Genomic DNA, 24,303 nt, shown 5'->3' with positions numbered 1-24,303 from the left:
AAAAAAAAAATCGGTAATTTTGACAATTTGAAAAGTTTTTGGGATGATAAGCCTATCTATCATGGCGTTTTATTATATCAGCTGTAAGTTAGATGAAGAAAATAAACATAAATCCAAGTCTGTATATAGCAAGGATATATTGCCTGAAATTACTATGATGACCATACTCAGTTCTAAACTGTAACTAACAAGGACTTACACTTATAAATCCTGAGAAAATCCTTTTTGTCGCTCTCCATCATTTATAAGTACACACCCTATCTATTACATTATAGTTAAATGTTATATATCTTAGAATAAAACAATAGTGTTAACAGTTTTAGAAAATAAAAATATTCAGGTTGACTACTATAAAAAACAAATCCTACATTCTAGGACATATTTCATATACGTTTGAGTATGAGAGCTCCCTTTTGTGATATGTGGAGGTAGTCTCTTGATATACAAGAACAGTGCATGCAAGAAAGCAGAGCCAGAGTTCGATCTATTGTCTTAATACCACTCCTGGTGCGGATTCCAAAGAGAGTTTCTGTGTCTTTTCCAAATATTTGGGAGAAAGATTTCATCAATTGATTCCATCTTTTTTCGAACTATTACAAGTTTGAACAAGCTATCTATAAAAAAATAATCAGCTACATAAGTCCTTCCGTAATCCCAAAAGAGAGCGCCAAATTGGCAGTATAGATAGCTCATACACCTTGTATGATTTATACTTTATATGCACAACATTTATTGCCTTATCTTATTTACAGGATAAATAATGTTTAACCATTTCCTGAATAAACCAAAATATATCCCTTTTATAAATATATGTATGTACAACCGTTCATAAATCAAAATTTTTGTTTCCCTTCTTTAAATAAACGATATTCCTAATATATATGTATACATGACCACTTTACCAAAATATGGTTGTTAAAGATTAAGAAAAGAATGGATTCTTTTAAAAAAGTGGCGAAAGTGATAGCTTTTCAATATAAAACTTACATATGAATAATGAAGTTTACACAACTTTGCCAAAAACATGTGACTAGAATAATGAAATAACCTATACTTGTATATTTTCTGTATAAGTTCTAAGCTTGGTTTTAATTTCTTCGTTTTAAATGACAATATTGATCATTCTAATTACCAATTTTTAACTGATACTTACACATAGGGTGAAAATTCACGGGCTTAACAAAGAAAAAACGTTTTTTAATCAAAATTGACTTTTCTTAAATTATTATTATTTTCTTTTATGAAGTACAATCCCCATAACACTTTTCAAGCCATTACAAAACAAAAATAGTATTTTTGGCATAAAGAAGCAGTGTAAAATTAAAAGATACAACTATTTTTGTTTCTTTTTTTTTGGAAATAACAAAAGTAGCTTATTACATACTATATAATGACCCACAAACTAAAGGCCATATTGTCATTGGTACTAATCAAAAATGAGGTGAAAATAAATAAATATATAACCCCATTTATGTGTGAACCCCGAAATACATTATTTTATTACTACATTGATCATTCAACTAATCAACTAGTAATTGATACTATCTTTTAATTTTTCTACATTAAAACTACATAGTTATTTTGTATTTATAAGCATTTGATTAATTAAAACTTTAATAGTACAAAATACACACATATAATACTGAGGCAGTGAAAAAGCCGTATTTGTTTATTATTATTCAAGAGTCAAGATGTCTTTGTACCGAAACTCTTTTGCGCCCAAGATGTCAAACTTTATTTTATTTTTATAATAGTTCACTAAAAAGTAAGTTTTTGATATTTTGTTAGCCACAGAATGTAATTATTTTTTGTTACCTTCTAATTTTGGTATTTATTATTTAATCAGTTCCCGAATTGTCAGAAAGGATTTTTACAAACGGTTAAAATAAAAAATTTAGGCCTACATATAATTGAAAAAGGTTAAATTTTCATAATAGTAAATTCCTTAATTTCTCACGAAAGTATATAATTCTATCTCCAATCCTGTCTTTTTAACTCTTTCAACATCTATAAACATACGTAATTATGTTGGTTGCTGTATTTTGAAATTCCATTATACAATCTTCTCTTACAATATGAAATATTTCAAATTTGAAACATGACTACGGCAACATTTGAATATTTTGCAGTTATGTTTGCTATAAATAAAATTTAAATTAAAGGATTTTCTCTTTGAAAGACTATGCAGCTAATATTTTTGAAATCAGTTGTGTCTGACTGTAGTTATGTTCCACATTTCTATTGAACATTCATTAATTTATTCATATTTAAAACATTAAATTAGTGGAAGACAGTTTTGAATAGGTTGCGTATGTTTTATAAAATAGATGGGTACAAATTACATTTTTGTGGCTATGTTTGTACTCCTTAGTCTTCACATTGAAAAAAGAAGAATCCAATGAATTATTAAGATAAACAAAATACCGACTTTTAAGCAAAACGGATCAGAAAGTTTACACAACCTTGATTAAAAATAGCTCAATATACTAAGAAATCTTAAACAAGGTATTATCAAAAAAAAAAAAAAAAAAAAAAAAAAAGAATGGGATATAATCTGATTTTATGTTTCAGTAGCATACTGAAAAGTGTTGGCCATAAAATATAAATTTATAGGAAATGAGAACTGATTTATAATATTCTAGCTCAATTACAGAGGGTTAAGTATAATGAACCAGAAAATGACGCCTTTTATTAACATTTAGAAACATTTTATTCTAAGTACATCTTTTTACAAAAATAATTCTTCATATTCTCATCCTCATCTCAATTAAAATTATATTAAATGCATTTGACAACTTTTATTGTAATTTAATTTCCTATTATATTAAAAAAAACTAAGTCTTTTCTTTTTGTTCAATAGATTAAATAAAATCTCTATAGCATGTTGGTTACAACTTTGAGCCAAAATCTTTAATTAGACACAAAGACCTTCTCTCTTAGTTTATATATTTTAGTTTAATGTCATAGCAAGTGTTTAAGATATAAAAAACTTGTATTAATATATATTTTCTTAAAAACGATTTCATAAAGATTTTAAGTGGGTATTTTTTTAAATAAGTCTTTAATCATTAAACTTTACGTTTTTATGTTTCAAAATACTAAATAAATATACTGTTATAAATTTTCAGATTATATTGATCCACGGTATAAAATAGTTTGATGCTTAGAATGTTGGTAAATTTTTTAAAGAGTGCTATAAAATTCATAGGGTGGTTTTAAGACTTTTTGGCAATAGAAAAAGGATAAATTAGGGATTATAGGAAAGGAACTGATATGATTTGTAATTTTAGTGAAGAGTAACCAAAAAATAATTAATTAAAATTTATACTGATATACAACAAAAGTAATGGGTGAAAATGGTAATATCTAAGGATAATCAAAATACAAATGAAGTATTTTTCAAATTAAAATACTAACTGACCATTTGAAAGTTACAAATAAGTTTGGCTATTACTGGAAAATGATGCCTGAAGACAGGTGTGAACCCATCTTACAAGATATTCAGATTCTAGGACATCACAAATTAGTTAACTACAAATCAAGATTGGTTATATTAAATGAATTTTATTCAGTCCTTTATATTATTACAGCTTAGGAACTCAGGCTTTGAAATAAATAGAAAGAAAGGCTTCTAACATTGTAGTCTACTTGAGGACGAGCGATCTTGTGATCAAGTAAACATATACTATATGTATTGGAGTACCGACTTCTTTTTCATTATAGACGCCATGACAGATACCTACATGCGCAGCAGGTACCCTGCCTTTCACTGCCACCTAGAAATCATCATTTACGAAAAGGGTAGGTACATTAATGATTAAGAGAGCTCAGACACACATCTATTTATACTATTATTATTTTTTGAAATACTACTTTTCATTAATAAATGATATGTTGTTGAAGTATAAATTTCAAAATGTAAAGATTTTAATGGACCACTTGTTAAGTAAGATAATCAAGATATAAGTATAAATTTGACATGAGTGAAAAACTAGAAACGTTTGTATATATTTTGTATAAATATGTGGAGATTTATCCATTAATAAGTATTTGTTAAGAATAGATAAAAGACAATCAACAAGTAAATGATTATTTTTCAACATTATATACCGTCTATAGAAATTTGAACATAGTATATAGTACATTATAAATATATTTACATTTTATTAATATATTGACAAGGTATGGCAGCAAAACGTGGACTGTTAATTTTTTTGTAATAACAAGGAAGAGGTTTTGTAGTTATTTTTTGATATTCTTTTTCCACAGTCCTTTTCACATAAACAAGCCATAATAATCATTTAGTCATTTCATGATCATGAGTGAGCAACAAGGAAAAAACCAGTGCATCTCTGATGTTCTTATTTATTTATTTCTCCACCTTCTCCCTTCTTCACATCTCATTGTATCTGATCTAATGAAATGTCATGACAGCCAAACTGTTCTCCTTCTAAAAATTGTTCACATAGTCAGAGTTACCATGTTAATTTTTGGTTTCGTTTTTTTTAACATATCCAAAATATACATGATTTTCATCATTAGGGATAATGATCTTCATATTTTGTTCTAGTTAGTAAATATTGTAGCCTACTAATAACTTTTGTGGCAATTTAATCGAGAGTTTTAGTTCCCTTAAAACCATAAAAGTGTCCGTGATTCGATGGATTCCTCCCCATTTGGGCTCCACACTAGGTTGTATCAAACGCCCAATGTTTTCAAATTTTTCATCGAATTTATTGTCTATTCTCTCAAATGCGAAACTTGATCATGGAAACATGTATGCAAAATCAGATGTCATCCTAGGTGCCCACCGAGCATCTAAAGTTTTACAGTTTTTTAAAAAACGTTTGTCTCTATTACCAAAGATATTTGCACAAAAAAAAGAAGAAGATATAACAGCAAACATCATTCCTTTATAATCTTAGTTTATTTATGATACAAATTTTTAACATGTTTTCCTAAATAATAAATTTTAGACACACGAATTAACTAACATATACATACATACCTGCTATGAAATCAATTAAAAAATTAAAATCTATTATAGTACGATATAATTTCATAGTATTTAATTACAACTTTGATGTATTTCTTCAATTTGGAAATATTTTCCTATTTTGTTGCACAACCTGCAAAACAATTAGATATTGTTTTTTTTCCTTTTTGGAAGATTTTAGAAAATCTACGGCAACCTTGACAGGTCATTCTCCTGAATCATTAATAATGTTGATGCTTTCAACAATTATCTTAGACATCTTAAAATCTTTGTTTTTCTCCCATGTTTCTATATTTTCTTCAATAAAACTCATATTTAAATCTAAAAGCTTTGTGGTAAACCAAGCGTCATCGTTCACTATATTAACATATGTTGTTTTTGACGTTATTTTTGGGAAATATGGTTTTCCATAGCCAGACTTATATCCGTGAATTGAAGTACACGGTAACTTTGTTGGCTGAATAGCAGTCAAATCATAATTTCTTTGGCAATAGCGTTTGTTGTTGATCTTCTATCCTTATCTGCAATTGAGTACAATATATATAGGCAAGAGGTATTACTTCCTGATTTCTCAATCACCACTTAGGTGAGTGCAGCCTGTTAAGCAGGACTGATATTCAAACTAGTAGTAACACAGACTACCGACGGCCTTTTGATAAAGTATTGAGGAATTAATGCAGGTGACTCGGTATAGATAAATCTGTGGTGGCAACGTTTTATTTGTTTGGTGATTTCTTCGATCCTATCCGAGCTCCTAGTAGACTCAGAGTCGCTTTAAGAAAAACTTACAGACTTTGGTAGATGCTTTGAGTTTTAATATTTATGTTGTTTAATCTTGATGCTTCAGATCGACGACGAGCTTCATTTTTACGCTTCATAGCTGCTTTCCTTCTGTATGCAACACCAAATGATGTCACCCAATTTGATTTCATAGATGCCAAAAATCCTTTATTTTTTTCATAGCATCACTAATCCATATACAAAACGTTTTTTCAAGGCGTACTTTTTCAGACTCGAGCTTTGTCAAGGTATTTTGATTTTCCAGACAAGACGCTGGTATTTGACATAATTTGCTGTTTTCACTATGAAGATCAAGAATTAATTTACAACATTGCTGATCCGAAAAGATAGGACTATTTGCCCTATTGTATAAATTTTTTAGCTGAATAAGGACGGTCTTATCAGATTTCCACTTAAGTGGCTGCATTTGTTACTTGGCCCAACTTCTTTTTGAACGTGCCACATCAGGCATCTAAGTACATGCCCACAAGTTGGGAGGCGAATTCCATTTATTATACCATCCTCCACTGTTAAGCCATTCCCAAGGCCAAATACAGCACTTTTTGATCTAGTTTTGATAGTCCCCATGGGCACAATTTCAAAAGAAAAATCGCAGAAGTATATAGCACAAATGTACGTGGGTAAGTATTGTTTTTTCTCAATTTTAAAGTCAACAACCGAGGGGCATAATTTTTCTTTTTCTTCTTTGTTTCCAACAAAGCGCATCAACGGGTATTAACATCAACGTTTTTATACAAGGAAAATTAGAAACTATTTATACAAAAATATATTGGATATCAAGCAATTTAATGTGAGGGAAAAGTAAGATATGTCATTTTTACTATACTGTAGCTTAGTTCGAAAATTTCAAGGGGTCGGCAGTAACCCAGGACAAAACCTTTTGCAAATATGTTTTTTTCACTAAGTTACACATTTAGGAAAATAGACAAGAAAATGATAGAACATAAGGGAGTTTGATGCGTTGATATTTTCTTTTAGTTATTTTTACGGAGTTGCAGTCCTTGAAATTATTTGATACTTTTGTTGTTTTCATTTTATTCTTTGCAGATTGCCTGCTCTTCCTCGAAGATCCTCATTTTTGTAAAATAATACACATAGTATACAATATTTCAAGTAAATATTCTTTGGTGCAAGGATTGGGTCCCTAACACGCTTGATAAAGTATAAGTATTGTTATGTATATTACTTTGGAAAAATAAGTATGAAAAACTTATTTTCCTTTTCCCTCTGAGATAGTGAAATACACCTCCAAAGTTAATGTACCCCCAGGTTAGGAAAGCATAACATAAGAAATAATCTTTGGCTTTAATTTAGTTTGATGAACCTATGATAAATTTCTAAATTAAAAAAAATGTTTTTGTAATTTGTTAAAAGGTTTTTTTAACATTTGATGAACACTATAATCCCAAAAATAATGTTTCCTTTAAAGAAACCTCATTGAGAAAAAGTGGAAGTAGTACTGAGTGTTCCATTAAAATCAGAACACTTTGAATTTTAAACTTCAACAAGATATAATTTCTTAATTAATTAGAAATAGAATTTCAACAAAGTTATAAATAAATTTGTATCTGAGCTCTATTATTAATTTATGTAACCACTCTTAGGGGTAATGGCCCTCATGGACATGATGGGATTGGTCTTGGCTGTTTCTTTAACTCCTCCGGACTCAGTTTTCCCTTTTGATAGAATCTTTCTTCCTCTCTAACATTTTGGACTTGTTGAATGCGTAGATGGTTGTTCTGGAGAATGCCAAATGCTGTGAGTGTGAGAATGGAAATTCTTCGATTACGTTCTAGTGTCATTTTCTCGAATTGTACGAAAGCTAAAGAGCTCACGTCTGTTTTGTTTCATAACTTATTGTTTATATTTTAATAAAAACAAATATGCATTATGTTTAATCACTCAACTTGAATTAATTATGGAATTATTAGGTTCTCAGATTTCAATAAACCAGCCGGTGGTATATATACTATAATAGTTCTTGGAGTATTAAAACAATAACAAAAAACAACAACAGGAAAAACTACATAATATATAATAGTGTAGGTACATCAGAAGTTTCCATTGAAGAACGACCAATAAAAGAAGTGTAAAACACAAATAACAAACAAGTTTAAAAAATAAATAAGTTATATGGTGGTCTTTAAACACCCCAAGAATATAACAAAGGGATAATGAATATAAAACAAACTATTTCTAGCCTTATCTTTCCGATTTAGTTTTCTTCTCAAATTTTTACTTCAACACTTTTTTTGAAGGCTTAAATATATTTATTCATTTTAAACAATACTTTTATAAAACAATAGAAACATTATTATCATGTTCTAATGTTATAAATGTTCCATATTATAAAAAAAGAAACGACAACTACATGTTTAATTAATAATAAAGATAAAAAACAAAAAACAAAAACTGGCAAATCCAAAGATCTGATAAATAAATCGGAAGGATCTTCATAAAAATAGTTATTATTAAATATTCTTAAATATTGTGTATTTGCATCTCTCATCAATGAAGAAAGAATTGAGGATTACTGTTGCGTTAGAGATGTAATCATGGAGCCACGAATGGAGCTCTTGGTTCTTGTGCTTCACTGTTTATATTATACGTTGTATTTTGGAGACGACCCACTCAATCTTCCATCTATCCTTATATCATGAGGATGTTAAAATTACCCCAATCTGAGGGACTTAGTTGGATATGAAAATTTCTCCTGGCTTCTTCCCCTACCATCCTAAAGATCGGGGTAGTTTTCAACCATTAGTAGAATAAATGAAAAAAAGTCTCCAATTCTTTCAGGGAAAAATAACAATTTCTCTCCTTTAGATCCACCCGGATTTGTCTGTAAAAATACAGGACGTCCCCAGTCTGTACCTTAGCCATTTTGACGTATGTCCGTGAATGAGTTCTTGGAAATAACGTTTGAATCTGCATATTCCATGCCATCTCTAATACAAGGCTGTTCAAACCTTCTCTTTCTGATTGGTGAAGCGTCCTTTCATGTTCATATTCAGTTTCTTTTTTTTAAACCGATGGATAGTATTATTTTTATTTATAGGTCTATCAATCCTTCATAAAAAGCCTTAAAATTGTCTTTTATTTTTTATCAGTCATTGAAAAACGTCTTAAATTTTGGAAAACCCTGTAAAAGAATAAGATTACATTGCCATTTTTCTAAAATTGACAAAACATACGGATGTAAAACTGATTAAATAAATACTATCGGACAAAAAAATAAATATGATTTACAATTAAACTAAAATAACAGATGAAAATACTAAAAACAAACTACAAGTTTACATTTCTTTTTTAGCCGAATTCTACTTCTTATGTGAAACATAACAAAGCAATTAATATCTCTAACCAATCATAAAGATTGATTACAATCTAGACTATTGACCAAAGTTCGTATTTCTATATTTTAGTTTGAAGAGTACGCACATCTTTTTTCTCCTTCTTCATACTACCGTAAATGTCCACGATGAATGTCCATTATAACAGTAACATTTTTTCATTGAATTAGTTGCATGCACCTTTGAAATTAATGAAATAAACACAAATCCGACTCTTTATCTAGAAATTATTTATACAGGAGTTACTCTGATGTCAATCCTCAATTCTACTTGGAGTACAACAAGGAACTATATAAACTTATACCACTTCGGTGTTGCACTCTTCATTTCTTGTTACACTTTATTGTATATATTCTCTCCTCAAAAATGAGAAAAAAACAAAAACATTCAATTAGCAACTACAAAAAGCAAGCTGGGCCCCTTCTAATACAGTATTATTTTCATATTTACTGACGTCTATTCCAGAATGCCAAATTTATGTTAATTTTTATTTATGAATACTGTGGTTTGAAGATCACAAGACATAGATTAAGTCAGTATATACAAATAATTAGAGGATTAAATAGGTTTATACACCTCGGTATATCGATATTTAAGCAAAAACGGTCTTTTTACAAACTCCGTATGAGGATACTTTTATAACATCCGAAAATATTTTTTTTAAGACAAATTCCATAAGTATTAAAGATGATAACTATTTACTTATAGTAAAATTATACAGAACAATATTATTCTGCCTTTTCATTTTATTTTTGTATTATCCAAAGTTTTCTTGAATCCAAACAGAGAGGTTGCAAAAAATTAACAGAAAAGTATTTTTTTTTCAAAATCTAAAAAGAACAGTTTAAAAAAAGTCAAATTATTTTTATTAAGACCAGGTAACTTATTTTCTCTGAGATACTTTTTATATACGTTTTGAAATCTAACTTGAAAAAGACTTGTATAAAATACTTTATTTCCATTTGTGAATGGTTGCGTCACTAATGTTTAAATGAGAATTGGAAGCTTAGTTTACATTATTATAAATAATGACCTTTTCGAGGATCATTATTTATTAATAATGTGATCAATTTTTTAATAGCTTAGTATAAGTAATTTTTTTAAGTAGGGATTTTTTTTTCTTCATGTTCCTTTTTCATTGTGATCACTCCAGTCGTCCTTGTATTGATTTTTAACCAATTTTTTCTTCAAATGCCTTCTAGCAGTTCCATTAATTCTAAAATTGACGTTTATTTTCTTAGAAAGGTACTAAAACGGTCATGCTGTCAGCATAAATCTCTTTATTCACCTTCACATATCCGATCAATATCGAAATATTCGGTCATTATTATATATTGTATCAATCAACTCTTCTAGTGTAATAAAAAAGAAAAGCAAGCAAAGGTTCTCCTTGTCTACAAGAACGTTGGATCTTCAAAATGCATAGCTTACCACATACGGAAGATTCTGCTCTTGAAATCAATGTACCCACTTACCGAAAAATCAGCAGACGTTTAAAAAATGAGGATCCCTTTGGTGATTTTTTTGAAAAGGAGAAACATCAACAAAATAGCATAGATGTGCTGTGTACCAAACAAGCAGCTGCTATCAAAGGTATAAAGATTAAATAATTGTTATCTTCTGACAGATGACTTTTAAGATAAACTTATGAATGGATATCATATGAACTGCTCGATAATTTGGAGCAAAAGCTGATGGAGATGAATTTTAGGACTTTATTATGGGAAAGAGGAAGGTAAAGTGAGCACCCCCGAAAGTCATCCTACTAAGAAATACTTAAACTTACAGTCATCATCCTCCTTATTAGTTTAAAAATCAAAGTTATTTAAGAAATTGACTAATTTCTTCAGTCTACTAAAAACTGTACTACAAATGTTATTTTATTTTTAGTTGTTGTTTTTTTAGTTTTGGTTTATTTTTGTGTGTAATGTTGCTTTTAACTTTAATAGTTTTTGACATCGAAGAACCTTTTTTTGCTTGTTTCTTGGAATTAAAAATCTGTATTGATGTGATGTGATAAGCATTTGGTGGTTTCGAAAAGATTATATTTGTTTCTGAATAAAGATACGGCAGGTGAAAAAAAAAAAATAATAGTGTCACCAAAGGAGTTGTATTTTTTTTTTGCAACTAATATGTGTAAAAACGTTCATGACCCCTTTAGTTAACAATATATATTAACAGCTATCGATTAATATTTTTAAATACATCTCTTGCCACAATAAAATGTATTTGCCTCTTTTTCATTATTTATAGTTAGTTTGATAAAAACATATCAATCAGCAGCTTACAAACATTACTTTGGTAGTAAAATCTTTTTACATCCCATCATCTTTATGTTTAATATATCTGCTATCAGTGAGCATTAAAGCTTTGATGCTCTTTCATAAGCTAAAGTTTATAGTTTTTTTAGAGTCTGCGGATCCTGTTTTTTAAAATTCAGTAACTGAATGTAACACAAGATGAATAAGTAATAACTGACGAACAATTTTTGATGAAGGTTGTATAATTGTGAATTGCACAATCCCGTGGGCAAAAAGACTACTTGCGCATTGCTAGAATCAATGTAATATTTTTTAATCAAAAACAGACCTACAAATGAAATCTCACATCTAACAGTGCTTGAAATAAACATCCTATATTCCAAATCCAGAACATTTCTGCTGATATGCAACAGTTTATAAGTCATTACATATAAATAATGTGCAATTTTTTAATTGGTTGACTCCCAGTCCTTATATCCTCTTTCCAAACATCAAATGTGCATTAATACTAGGGGTGAAAATATTATGTATATTGCTTAATATATGGGGTATAAAAAAGGTTTTAAAATACACAAAGTTTATTTCATATTGTGAAAATATGTGGTTGTTTGTGAGTCAAACTGTGTTAATTCACAAAATACTCAAATTGTATATCATAGTTCCATAATGAAATGCACCTAAAAACTTTATTGGAACATCGTTTGAATTTTAACAAAGCACGAGTAGATGTCATTTTAAGTAACCAAGAGTGCAACTTTGTTGTATTTATACAGATATTCAACTTTTGCATTATCCCCAATTCACTTCTTTAATCTGACTGTACATGTTCAACTTGTACAATGCACCCAACATACAAGGTAAATGACCTCCAAACCACTGATAGTAAATTTATTGCATGTATTAAAATAATTAATCTTTCTTACTTCATATAATATTTACACCTATATAAAACGTAGATTATAAGTCAACTGATTGTGAAATACTACAATGTATTTGTAAATGCCTAAATACAATTATTTAATCCTGTAAAATAAGCAAGAAACAAGAACATAATCGTAAAAGGATGAGTAGCCAAATATAAACAAGATCTTTTCATCTAATCAACTTTCAAAATTATTAACAAATTAAACTATCATTTACCTTTTATAATCAACCATTTGGATACAGCATCGTGATAGTCTTGGTATGAGTAATAATCATAACATCATTATCCAAAGGCATAACTTATCCAATTTATGTATATCTATATATATATACCATTACATATTGAATATCTCTATATCACGTTGTTACCTTTACTATATTTTGCAACCTACACGGATCGTCCAAAAAGAACCCGACCCTAAAAGGAAATACATTCCAATGTCCAATGCTTGTCAAATGTCTGGAAAACAAAATTATAGCATAATTCAGAAGCATTCCCTTCCAATCTTAAATTATGCACTTCAATATTATATTGCAATTTCTTCCCTTGTAATTTTAGTAATCAATAATACTTATAAATGATACATATTCTCAGGCGGTTGAAAGAGGAAGCCATCCCATCACAGTGACCAAATCTAGCCAGGTACCTCTAATCCCCGTCACCACCTCACATACCATCACAGGCATCAACTAGCACCAATAGAGTGCATTTGGAGAATGCGAGACAAGAAGCTCTGGAGTAGGCAATGTTTGTGAAAGAGACTGTTCTTTCGGCACAAGATATCTATGACAAACTCTCTTCGGAATCATTGCCCTTGGGGTTCTTGTTGTTTAAAACTCCACAACTTGCATTTGTCATAATTACACATTCAAATATGAAAGGGCTGGACATTGCTGCTTGCCTGGACGTGGAAGAAGACCTCTCCTTCAGAATTTTCTGCAACAACATAGATCTAAATAAGATCTTAGTATCACATTCTATAAATTCAGAAAATAAAATTAACCTTGTCACTGAAGCCATTAACATTGCTCTTCATCGTCTTATTGCAGGTCATTTAATACCATTATAGATTATTATAGATATGATTTACAACAACAAGAATGGCCTGTTCTTACCAAAAAATAGTTGGCATTTTATATGCATCAATTGAAGATGTCTTCTTCAAAAATAAAGAATAAATATTCTAGTTATTGCAAAAAAATAACTATAAGTGAATTACTCATCGTCTTATCAATCTGCTAATACTAACAATATGAATTTATTGAATGTACTTAATTCTATTGAAGTAAAAAGCTTTTTATTTAACAAATTTCTAAGGGATATTAATTTCACATTAATATTTTCCTTATTTAACAACAATCCCATCTTCAAGTCCATTTATACAAAGCTGAGAAAAGATAACATTGAGATCCTTAGTACGTTCTAACATTATACGGAAATTTCCCCGCTATATAACTTTATCCAGAGGATTTTCAACACCATAGTATAGTCATATTAGGGTTTAACCGGAAAAAATTCGTGACTTAACAAATTTGCTACCAAAAGAAGTGCAATTCTATGTAAAATAACATATTCAAAATTTAACTTGATCGGTTTTGGAAAAGAAAATTAATGCAGTTAGAGTAAAGGTGGTTATTTTTGGCAAATTTTATCCTAACCCACTATTTCAAATGACCTACACCGTCTAATAGCCTAGTTAAAAACTGCACTAAAAATGCTATGATCATGAAATTTGGCACACAAGTACTAGGCATTATATATATATATTTTGATACTCGAAAAAACCCAAAAAATTTAAAACTTTTGATCGATAAGATTTGACACATCAAAGATATCAATTATATTCCTATCTAGTTCCTTTTCAATTCCACCACTGTCTTCGTCTGATCAAACATCCTCATGGTCACAATTATCGCGCTCAACTTAATTGCAATTACAACAAGCCGAAACACATGAAAGCCCATGTCGCCGGCAGCTACAAATGTTGGTACTGCAAGGGCTTACAATAGCATCGTACGAAGCGAAGAATATTATTTGGAGCCGCGCTAAGATCCGACATGATAGGCTCGTAATTGTTATTGGATAGTTTACAGCCCCAATCAAGCGGACGTAGTTAAGCGCATTCAGATGGATTCACAAAAAGTAATATTTTGCAGCATTTTTGGTTGGAGCAAGATACTTGATTGTCTTTTTAGACGTGGCTGCTGCCTTCATGAACTGATAATAACGTAAACTATCCATCATCCAGTTTCCTGTTCCACCGTAGCTATAAATGATATAATTTGTATAAAATCTAAATGCAAATTTTCAAATTTTATAGAGGATTCTCTAAGGTAGGAAATTTTCATAAGCGTAAATGCTTATGTAGTAATATTTCCATTTGCCGAAACATTAACAATTCATGTTCTTTTTGCTCTACTTCCTCTGCTGTGGCTGTTTTGTTCTCAAGTACATTCTTGAAAGACACAGTTTGTCTCAAACTTCTTCAGGGAAGTTGTTTTTCCTGATATAAGAATTCAAAATATAAATATAAAAACCATAAACATTTTGTGTAGATGTGAGTATATTTTGCATAATTGACGTAAGTAATCTATTAATAGTTACTCAAAGTGTTCAGTTTTACAAGAAACACTTTATGTTGGAGTGTTTTTGAATTACAAAGATCGAAAGCAATGCTATTACAAGAAAAATATATATAAATATAAAATTAATACGACAAAACGTATCATTGTCAACTATGTGAAACCAGTAAGTAGAAACAAAGTTCATCGTAAATTCCTAAATGTATTAATAAACACAAAATGAAGTTTACCCAGTCCCAATGAAGCACACGTAGTATCACAACCCAATCAGTCCGGAATAAACAAGATATTACTTCTAATGACATTCCCAGTTGAAATTCCCAAATTTTCTATTCTCCACATTTCTTTGTTCTCATTTTTGCTTGTTGATCTGAATGCATGTAGAGATACATACTACTTTTCCAATGAAGCATCAACAGCATTTGAATATCGGTGTCGTGCGCTACAACAACGGTATGTTTTTTGCAGTCTTCTGCATACTCCAATGCGGCTGAAAGGATTTGAGTGTTTGCATCTCCCAAACTGTTTCGAACATCGTGACAGTCTCTTCACAACGCATTTGACAGGAAAAATAAGAACTGCGATTTGTTCTGCTCGTTTTTCAAAAATACCGCCTGGTTGAATGTTGGTTTCCAAGATATCCAAACTTATAAAAGCCCTCATTTTTCTAGTTCTTCGTTTGTGTCGTGATCTTCAGACTGTAACATCAGGAAATGTAAAGATCATTTCCCAAAGAATATCAATGTTCTTCTCTAGAGTCATGCATAAGTCAAATTTGAGGCATCACAAAATAACTTATTTGGAAAAACATCATAGTTTCCTTTGATGTATTGTTCAATGGCTACCTCTTTATTTGTAATAATAGAAGCTACTCTTTGTAAATCAAGACGTATGATTGGCTTTTACTCGTGGGTCAGTCTATTTTCATTATTTGAAACATGAATGATTCCCATTCCATCAAAATTATTATTTCCGTCTAGTGTGCAAAGTTTATGATCGACATTGTCAGTAACGTGTTGTGAAAATGGCCCTGGTGGAAAAAAAGCACTAGCATTGACTGTATCTTCTGTTGCAATGGCAGATTGCTTGAACCGGTTTACTTCAGTGTAGGTGCTACAGAATTCTAGACGATAAAGCTCATCAAGAAGCTGTTTCTATCCAAAGACGTGACCCAACTCGACAGCTACACCAAACGGTATTGTCATCAAAGAAGATTTAGGTTTTGCTACTTGAACAATTACTTGACCAATACTATTCTCCTTAAGATTTGACATGATCAGTACCTACAGGAATGTCTTCAGAAGCCTAGGAATCCATTTATTTGTTACATCTGATATATCCATAGATTTTGGATAATTTGAGGTGGCATATTTTTTTATCGTATTTCGGCCATGATAACTTTAGCAGCAGTTGTAACTATCCTTTTCGGCATCTTTTTCTTTATTTTTCCGCCTTTCTTCATCCCATATTTCATTCAGGTAGAAATATGTCATGCCTAGAAAAAATGTAAAATTTTGTTTTCCATCAATCTCAGTAAAATGCAATTTATTTCCATATCTCTCCTGAAGTTTCTGCTTTACTCTCTTGTCACAATATACCCTTTCATCACCTGCAAACCTGCTCATTTTGTCATGTAGTTCTTTCCAAGTGTGAAGTTCTGCGTCTGAATCAACTTCTAGCTGTATACAGAGTATTTCAAACCAGTAAGACATGCCTTCGTCTCTTGGATTGCCTTTTTCTCCTCCGTCCAGATCTGGCGATTTCTTGTCTGTCCTGAATCTTTGAAGAATTGATTAGTTGTATCTGATTTCGTCTGCAACAAGATTATTACATTAGTTCAGCATATTGTGTACCTCCTCACTCCAAGTATCACTTCTCCGTTTACATTTTTCCAGCAAACTCCTGTGGAAATCCAAAAAGGTTACTAGATGGAATTGTGTTTCGGTCTGGATGCTTTGTATCTATTGTGGAGCTTTTTCTGCATAAGAAACACTGTTGCTTGAAATCAAACAAGCCACTGACTGATCTTAGTAGTTTTGGTTGAAACTCATCTTAAGCGGTCGCTTCATATGTTCTTTTTGTTTTATCTGTAAAGTCTCTTTGACTGGATTTATGGACTGATGTTTGTGTCGCTGATTGAAAAACTCTTTCCAGTCTCTCTTTTAAGTTTTTGGTTTGTTTCGAAATTCACAAAAATTCAGCAGTGAAAGGATACTCTTATCTCAGACACATATATTTGGGTTTCTAGTGGCGAATTCAATCAAACAAATGATGCACTTCTCCTCTTCCATCGCCTGAATAACAATAACGTTATTAGATTAAAGTGGTATTAGAGTAAAAATCAGTTAAAATTATTTTTCAGAATTAGAAATATTATTTATTAATTATATCTTCTTATCATCTTATTGTTCCTGTTATTATTATTATCTAATCTATCTTTTGTCTATGTATAAGTATGGTGTGTGTCTTACGGTATAAATACCCTGACATTGTTATATATATCTAAGATATATCAACGAATAACTTATATATACTTCTTCTAATTCCATCCTTGCCTTATTCCTCCATCTTGTTTCTCTTCGGTAGTTCTGGATTCTTTTATAAATAGTTTGTGTCTTAACACACCTCGTCAAGACACAACACTGTTGATAAATAGTAATGCTAATGAGGTAAACTTCAAACTTGGATCAATGTACTAATTATGACAATTTATGTTTTATCTTTCAGATTCTAAATATATATAATACAACGTACTTGTGGGCCAAATTTAATGATAATAACATTTCTGGTTCAGATTTTAACCAGGATATTGGAGAGTGGAAGACAATGGAAAAAGAGAGTTTTAATAAAATGCACTTCTCTAAAAATATAAAACAAAGATATGACCTTAAATCAGCAAACTAATAAAAGAAAATATTCAACAACCGTTAGTTGGCATAATATCTTCAACTAGAAATGAACTTCTTATAAACTTATGTAGAAGTGAGATACTTTCAAGTATTTTAGCAATGATCAGAGATTTGAATTATGTCTACAGTTTTGTTTACACTTTGTGTAGTCATATTTTAGAATCACTTTTTTTTAGTTGAGGGTATTAATATAGTTTTTAATAGATAAAAGTAATTGAGTATTTACCCTGTATTTTCTCCAATATCCTATGAAAAAACATCAACAACCTGCAAATGTGGTCACTGTTTTTCTACCTATAATCTTAAAATATCGATACACTTTTTAACGTTTTGGTAAAAAATTCTGCGTTGCTTACTGAAGATAAAATATTTATCGTCATCAATACAGCAACAAAAACATTGCCAAACTGGATTTGAACTAACAGATGATTGTACTTCCATTATTATGTTTTTATTATTACATACGAAATAAAAACTATTATTATACTTCTGAAAAAAAAAAAATATGGTAAATGAATGTTTAGAGAAATGTAAATTTGTTTGTGTATTAAATGAAATTAGTAAGTTAAAGGATATATATAATTTAAAATAAGCTAAGAAATTGATTGATTTAAGATTGTAATAAATTGTTACGATTCGGATTAATTCATCAATATTCATAAATCATAAAGTCATTTCTCCTTTTTGTAGTTACAGGACAAGAGAGAATCAGCCTTCTTGTGCGAGCGCGACATTTTTTTTTCCTTTCCAGTTGTTCTAGTCTTCCTTGTATACATCCATAACATTCTTGTTGCATTAACGGAATTAAAGGTTTGGCTTTATTCGTGTTAATTTGAACTTTTCGAGACCCAACTCCGCTTTCTTTGTAAAGGGAAGACGCCTGTGAAACCCGACGCTGCTATAAGAGTATGGAGCTTGCATATCACCTTCGACGCCAAACGTAGTTCCTCGTGGATGCCTTCGAAGCCGTACAAAAGCTCGTCTGTATCAGGGTTTCTCCCTATTTTCTCTCCTATACAATTTCCAACGTACTTAATGGTGCCTCGTAGATTCCCACATCACCGGAATATGTAAAAGATTGTCTTCACTCTAAAACACTCCACGCAGTGCGCCCGAGTATCATTAAAATGTCTCCTAGTAAAGAAGACCCCTGAGTTTTTAAAATATTGTCTACTGTTCTCAATTTAAGAGATGTCATAACATTTGTAGGTATTTTTATATGGAGAAGCTTACTCTCATGGACCAAGGCCGCCCTTCTTACCTCGATCCAATACATCTTCCTCGTCTCTTTGGGTATGATTTGATTCTATTTCTCTATTGGATATTTTATTTCTTTTTCCCCCTTGTGCATTATTATTCGGCACGGAAATATAACTAAGGTACCCTCTTTTGCCATGATATCAATAAGATGCTGCATTGTGTCCTAATATTAATCATACTAAGGCCTGTAGACATTTTGGAGTGAATAGTCTTCTCGATAATACCATATCGATTTGTTTATTTTTGTAAGTTATTGTATACGGTTGAATATATTGGAGTATTAATTAATTTCAATCACTCAACCTTTATTTATTAGTGATATAGTAAGTGTTTAATATAACTTTACTCTGTAACTTGAAACTTATGTATTGTAATCTTTCACTAAATTAAAATTCAAAAAACATACACACTAAAAGAAATAAAACATACGGAGCAGGAGATATAAACTTTATGTACATTAATTAAATTAACGAGGGAGTTTACTCAATTTTCAAATTATAAAGAAAAACTGAGGAGCAAAAAAATAAGGGAGTCAACTAGAAGTAATATTAAAAATATTCCCATCGGCTTTCAGCTAAAAAAAGAATTTTTTTCATTGAAAAAATAAGACAATTAGGTAATGAGCACGTTTTATATTCTAATCATTGACTTTCAATGTAGTCTTATAAATCAAACGAAGGTTCAAAAGTATGATTTACATTTATAAGGTGTGGTAAAAATCGGTTTGGTTTTGGGCTTGTTAAAAAAACCAATATCAAAACAGTAATAATATAAAACCAAACAAAAATATTTTCTTGAAAGTGGCTTAGTTGTCCTGATGTTTCATTAAATAATCTACGATCAGCCGTATCGAGAGAGGAGGAAGATTAGGAAATAAACAGGGGTATTGGTAAGAACTACTCCAATAAGGACTTATCATTATGTTTAGCTCTGCAACCGATTATTTTGGTGACATTCAGTCTTTTTTAAACCCTCACGAATGTTGAATCAGGTTTTTAATATAATTGAATGCAGTAGAAAAACAAGTTTACTACGAAGGAGTTGAATAAGAGAACAGTGTAGGATAAGAAAATTCATTATTCAGATGACCAATTAAAAAACAGCAAGCCAAAAAATACAACTGATTGTCGTTACTATGTATAAGTATCTCAACTTATCAATGCAAAGTCTTTCCTTATTTTCCTGATATGTGTTTTACAATAATTTAATCCACAGTTAATTTTATCAATTAAAATTTAATGGGAAATAAAATATAATTGAATTTTTTATAAGACGAATATATTAGGGGCTAAGTAATTTTTATAGTAACATTTTTTGTTTGTTTTTAGAAATAGAGTTCCAGATTACAAAAAAAAAACACAAATTATTTGAATTTATTATTATCAGGTGTGTTCATTGTTCATAAAAATACTCCTAATTAAATATTCTTAGAAAATATTATTTATTTTTCCGTGTGTCATCCTTGAACAGACTTCCCCAGTCTTTATTTAATGTTTGCAACATTCGAAGAAGAACTTTCAAATGATTATTGAATCCTCCAAGTTTTTTTATACCGATTTTAAAATTTTATACTCTCAATGGATAAAGTCATAAAGTCCAGACGTAATTATGACTTACTCTCTTATTTTGACATTGTACATTTTACAAACTTTCTTTTTTATCATAAAGTCAGCTTAAACAGACAGAATAACAAAAATTGAGTAAAATTATAATTATGATAGTTTAAAGAGGTGGGAGCATCGCTGGGAGAAGTGTAAAAAGCTACAAGGGGACTTAGTTAAATAATAAAAATATAAAAAAAATCAGAAAAAATAACTTGTTTTTATATATGTTGGAAACTTTTGAAACCACCCAATTGATTTATAGAATTAATTTTTTTTAACGTCAAGGGAGAATCAATTGTGCAAATGCTGGGACAATAACAAAAAAGGTAACGCTTGTGCAATCTCTTTGAAACCGGTGTCAGTTCTGAGAAGGCTGCAGATACCATTGGCGTCCTCCAGCCCTGACCTCAAGTCTCTGGACTTAGCTGTTTAAGTCATTTTTGAGAAAAATGTCTGTCTCATCTCTCATTCCAATTTACATTTGCACCGAGCTGCCATCATGTAAGAGTAGTAGGCCAAGGAGTAGGCTTTCCTTGTCAATAACTGTAAATCTTTTCACTGGCATGTTGCAACTGTTTTCGTTTGTGAAGGAGAACATATTGAATAAAGAATGTAGCTAAATATAACATACAAAAATATCATTAATTGGTTTTGATTTTTTTTCTTGCTTCCACTAAAGCCACGTCTTAATAATTTATTCATGCTACTGCACGTTTTGGTTCCCAACTCTGTATTTTTTGATTTCTTTGTATTTATTTCTGAATTATTTAATAAATTAGAAAGAATACAACATTTTTTCTGCAAAATATCAATGATATGAAGAACCATTTTATGAATAAAATATAATTATAAAAAATTTGCAGTGCACAAAAAACTTATTGTTAGTTATGATATATGTATATTAAAGTAATCACTAGTCATTTATTATTATAATGTAGGCAATTTGCGGATACTTTTTTAAGGCCACTCTCGCTATTATTTTTTTTTTTCAGGTGTAATTGTTAGGATAATATACATTTATGATTTTTGGATCACCAACGAGAATGTGTCGAATATATAAATTAAAGTCAATCAATCACTTCTCATTATTAATTAATTCCAAGTCTATGAAGTGTGTCGTAAGTAAATTATATCACTTAAATCTTGACAAGTAATTTATTATCTTTGATATCAGTTCAAAAACAATACTAATCATGAATTATAATATTTATTATTTTAACTCAGATAAAAATAAAGAAATGAATACTCCATTAAGTATACAAACGTTACAGACTAAGAAAAAAGTATAATTATATGCAACTTCCATTATAGAAAAAGAAATACATTTATTTGTGGCAAAATATGAGAAAGTATGTCTCCGGATTGCAACATATTATCTACTAGTTATCCCAACACAACCTTGATACGAAGATTTATTTTCTGCCTGCCTAAGTAAGGCAACGGGTGAAGTGAAAATCCTTGTCACCTCTACAAGGAATATTTAAAATCCTGAATTTAACGAAAATAGTGTTTTTTCTTAATAAAACATTTTTTTATATTATGAAACTAAGGCTTTTTATATATATAACACATTTATTTGTTATCGAAGAAGTATTTTATAGAAAGAAACTTCATTACGTACTTAACTATTTAATTCAAAATGGATGTCCTTTTTAGTTAACCAAAATAAGACAAACTATGTAGTTATTTTGTTTTTGGAATGCTAACTTTAGAAAACATCGCCAGCTCAAAACGTTTCAGATAGATTTAATCTCAATGTTGTGTGCGTATTGGATTTGATACTTCTTAACATAATTGCTCTAGATGTTCTTTGTTCTTTTAAAATTACCTTTAATGTTTATATCTTAGTATACTGCATTTACATCTCCTATTTAGTGGAACTTCCTGCCGTAGCTTATTTCAAAATTACTAATAATTATATTTTTTCATACGTGACAGCGTCATCTCCCCCAAATTTGTTCTTAAACATAACCTTGATATCAAATATTTCTCATATTCCATCTCTCACTCGCTCCTACCGACTATTCAAGAGCGCTATAAAAGTACTCCATGACTATTTGTCTTCATTCCTCACCTACCACAATGGAGTATTAACATGCATACGAACAGTATTACTGCATCATGTAAAATGATGAAAGAAGACAAAAGATAAATTGATAAATAGAAAGGAGGAGAAGCGAGCCGAGACAAGACTTTTCATAAACTTCTAATTTTTAGTGCAAAGGTCTTTCGTTGCCAACACAAACCCTCAAAGTTTTTTAATACGTCTATCTGCTAGGACACTTAAGCTTCTAGTCATGATTGAATTCTTCTTTCACCAACATTTTCTGCGTATATAATTCCTTGGACTTTTGCAATAATAAACTCAATTTTAAAAGCCTTATGGTGTTTGGGGGACGTTGCAATAAGCCAGTAAGAGGGGCTCAGGACCACATTATAAGCTCCAAGAATCATACACTCCACCATACGAATAAGGGGGAGTGTTTTTGAGCAGTAAAAGAGAAGATGGAAAGACGAATCCAGCTCCGATTTACACCAATGAAACCAGCGCTCCTCGGCACGAACATGTGATTTGTTTGTATATAAAGAGAATTTGCCAATTCTATATTGCAACCATTTTTGGTGTGAGTCCGTGAATGGGTTCCTCATAATTACTAACGCCTCTAGCTGTGCCAGATTCATATTGAGTCCAAGTCTCATAAATATTCTCTCCACGATTGGTGTTGGGCCCTTGTGTTCCTGGCCCTTCCTCAAGCCTAAGCGGATATCTTTATTTTCTAGATTCTCTAAAGCTATGTACATAGGGACAGGGGGCCATTGTTTAGTCATATCACATATCACAAGGAATATCTTACTGGCTCTCAAACACAATATATAATTTTATACAATTTTTAATTTTGACTTCCCCCTGGACCCAAAATTGACTAACTGAGGTAATATCATATATTTACTGAGGAACTCGTCCCTAATACTGATCCAGGCATGAAAGTTGGCGGGTTCATTATTTCCCAGTAGAGGAAGGACTATATTCAATATCGAGTTTCAAGATGATACCATTTCTTTCCAATAATGTACACATTTTTAATTGTCATTAATAGTTCCAACGGACCCATGACAATCCGCTCAGAAAAACGTGTCTTTCAAAAACATGTTTTTAATTTTCATCGTCCAAAAATCTATAATGTGAAATATCTTTTTGATCAAGGAGAAGTTCTAGGACATCTGCACTGTTTTAATACAGGGGTACTTATAAATTATAACACTCCTTTATAGTGATTCAATAATGTTTACCTCATTTATTTTCGTAGCTTCCAAATGTCCACCCCAATGCCAAGAAGAGCAGCTGATCGAGTAATGTCTAGTTCACCGAAAGAAACTATCAACTCACAATCACGATTAGAGATAATTGGTGTCCTTTTAAGATTTATTGAGAGGCCCAAGATATCTTTGAAATTATTAATAGTCTTGAACGAAGCTTTGATGGACTGTACGATTTCTTCTTCTGATCCTTTCAGAAACAAGGTAAGCTCATCAGCATACATAGAGTACCGACTTTAATAGGCAGGTTTTGATTTGCAGACCTGTGATTGCATTATTTAGTCTAATTTTATT

This window comes from Lepeophtheirus salmonis, chromosome 4, assembly GCF_016086655.4.
Source record: "Lepeophtheirus salmonis chromosome 4, UVic_Lsal_1.4, whole genome shotgun sequence".
Classification (NCBI taxonomy): Eukaryota; Metazoa; Arthropoda; class Copepoda; order Siphonostomatoida; family Caligidae; genus Lepeophtheirus; species Lepeophtheirus salmonis.
Note: the sequence above shows the minus strand (reverse complement) of the source record.